The sequence below is a fragment of the Solanum pennellii genome, chromosome 10, assembly GCF_001406875.1.
Source record: "Solanum pennellii chromosome 10, SPENNV200".
In the NCBI taxonomy this organism is placed as follows: Eukaryota; Viridiplantae; Streptophyta; class Magnoliopsida; order Solanales; family Solanaceae; genus Solanum; species Solanum pennellii.
In genome coordinates this window covers 10,659,876-10,662,999 of record NC_028646.1, presented here as the reverse complement: position 1 = coordinate 10,662,999, position 3,124 = coordinate 10,659,876, and the positions used below count along the sequence as shown (strand labels likewise).

At 25.5% G+C, this 3,124-nt stretch overlaps 1 non-coding gene across 1 annotated transcript; it reads left to right on the top strand.

Moving 5' to 3' along the window:
• The first annotated feature begins 228 nt into the window (after positions 1–228).
• Positions 229–334, top strand: LOC114074549. The gene has a single exon (XR_003574972.1). It is a non-coding gene; the product is annotated as a U6 spliceosomal RNA (small nuclear RNA).
• Positions 335–3,124: the final 2,790 nt, after the last annotated feature.

The window sequence follows — 3,124 nt, the reverse complement described above, 5'->3', positions numbered from 1 at the left end:
AATTTTAATCAACATATGTTTCTTTAAGGTGGATAAAGTATAATTGTCATTTTCATGGAATACACTTGTAAAAATAGAGTTTATTTGTGATAGAGATAGTTCATAATTAGTGACATTAGAAATTTTAATTGATATATAATAATGTAATTGCACACTCAATTATCTTTGTTTGATCCAATATTACGAGTCCATTCATATGAAAATTTAGCATAAAGTAATATTTTTTAAATTATTTAAATATAATCATTCGATAAAATTGAAACGATACAGAAAAGATTAGCATGGCCCCTGCGCAAGAATGACATACACAAATCGAGAAATGGTCCAAATTTTTTCTGCCAATCAAACAAAAGAGTACAAGAAACTTTGCTAGACAAGTGAATGTAACATAAGAATTTACCAATCAACTGTTCAGTTTACAAAACAAAGCTCTAAAAAGAGTACTAGATACTTTCCTAGGCAAGTGAGTGCAAAATACAATGAGAAGTACTGCTAAAAGTTATAACATGTATTTGCTAACCAGCACCACGAAGTTTCTTTGCATTACACATCACATCTTAAAAAGTAATAAAAAGAAAAAAAAGATATAATCATATTATCTAATTGATCTATACTCATGAATGAGGAACTTAATTTAAATGGCTGAAATATTTTAGATCGTTTCCACTTTTAACAATACTAGTTTCTGAGAACGTGCCTTGCACGTTTGTCCCTTATTATTATTAAATTTTTATATAATAAAAAGTTGAGTAATAAAAAAAATGCTAAAATTAACAATAGTAGTTTTACCATTTATCTTTTATTCACTAAATAATAACAAATATATATGAAGAAGAACATTAAATAGATGATATATCTCGTTATTTTTTTGTTATCCTTCTCTCGTTCTCTTTTCTTTTCATGTTGAATAGTGTAATTTCCTTCCTATGATAATATCAATCTTAGTAAATTGGTTCTTAAAAAGCATATTAAAAATTTAATTCTCAAAGTGTTTTTACATAAATAGTGGAGAATGACTCTTCACTGTGAACTTTTAATTTTAAAAATTTATGTGTATGAGAAATAATTAACATTCAATAATTAGGCAGAATAATATTACATTATCATAAATAAAATAATATCTCTAATTCAAAAGTAGATATTCTAGTTTGGTCAATAATTAATACTTAACTATTTATGGGTCCAGCTCCAGTCAATAATCTTTAGATAGGAGTTTGACAATTTTTCAGCTATAGTTAAAATTTTACATCAACAATAAATAGCTTATTATCACAGTAGATAGACGTTTGATGCATAAAATTTATAAATTCTAAAATAGTTTGTCAATGTGGTACATTACAAATTTATGATATAAACACTTGGTATATTACGAAACACACTTGCAGCCATCACCATAATTAATATGTCAATTATTTTTATCATTATATCACATATAGGTCTTCTTTTTAACTTTAGAGAAGTATTGTACACATGATTTATGAAGAGAAAAGAATAATACTCCTTTTTTCATAAAATTTCTCTTTGAATGATTAATAAAAATGACTAGTGTAAACTTTTCAAAATGACTTATTCTAGATATATGATCAATTTGAGGAATGAATGTTCCAACACACAAATAATAGACTAATAAGATCAATAAATTATACATATAAACGAAAAGTTTAAATAAAAATACAACCTCCAAACNGGTTCAAAATTGACCACTTATTTAACGGTTTTAAATTTAAACTATTTAAATATTTTTTAAATACGTGGCGCTAAACTATTTGTTATAATTTAACTCATTAGTATAATTTATAAATCAATCCACTATCCACCCATTATTAATTAACCCCCTCCAAATAAATAAATCCGTCACATTATTAATGCAACAACAGAAAAACTATTGTCAATTGAGTGTTTTTAAAAAATTTGAGTTGAAAATATCTATAGAAGTAAATTATCATACATTTAAGTTTCTAAATAAAAATTACCGATAAACTTAAAAGTATGACTATGTTCATATTAACTATTGTTACGTCTCAATTATGTGATGTTACTTCATAGGTAATTTTTTTTCAAAATAATATATTAAAGGTTTTAAAACAAATCATAAATATTTATAAAATTATATTTATAAAAAAAATGCATGAATTAATTCGGGATGTATTACTTCTTTACCTTTAATCATAAATTTCTAATTCAATCTTGAAAGAGAATCCTATTGAAAGTGTCCTCCTAAATAAGCGGCTCAACCTAAATTTTTAATTGGGGCTTTGGTTCGGACTCGAATCATTTTGGATGTCATTTTCAGGAATCTATAATTACATCGTGTCTTAGTAGTTTTTATGATGATTTTGATATTATAATTAGATTATTAATTGGGTGCGGTTTAATTAGTAATACGTGAGTAGTGGGTTGGTTTATAAATTACATTAATAAATTAAATTATAACCAATAGTTGAACACCAAGTATTTTAAAAAATATTTAAAGAGTTTAATTTTAAAAAAATTAAATAAGTGGTCAATTTTGAACGTAAAGGTGGATGACAGGGGTATTTTGGAGCCAATAGGTAGATGAGAAGGGCATTTTGGAGCCAATAGGTGGATGGAGGTAATTTTGTACCATTTTCAATACTTTAAGGATATTTTAGGCCCTTTTCCGAAGTAGAACACTCTATCGAGAGTCAAATAAGCATGTTAAATGAATCGATTAATCTTTCATTAATATGAATTTCATCAGTAATTAAGAAACATAGTAGAACATGGATTGTATATGACTAATTTCTTCATTTAGACACAAAAATACTCTAATAAAAAAACAAAATCATAAGAAACTACATCAAAATATATAAAAAGCAAAAATATATTACTTAGGACAGAGAAAAAGGAGATAAAAAAAAAAGAAAAAATAACTGCACATACAAAATGATTTGCAAAGTTCATTTTTGCATGATAATCTCTCATCCTCCTCTTATCATTTATATGAAGATCATGCTAGGCAATTTAGAGCAGTAGCTAGGATGACCTTTGAGATGATAATTAATTTGCATCAAAATAATCAATGATTTTAGTCCATATCAAATTTATTTATCGAAAAAACTCTTCAAATACTCCCGATTTTTACAGTATTAGAGTAATTAAT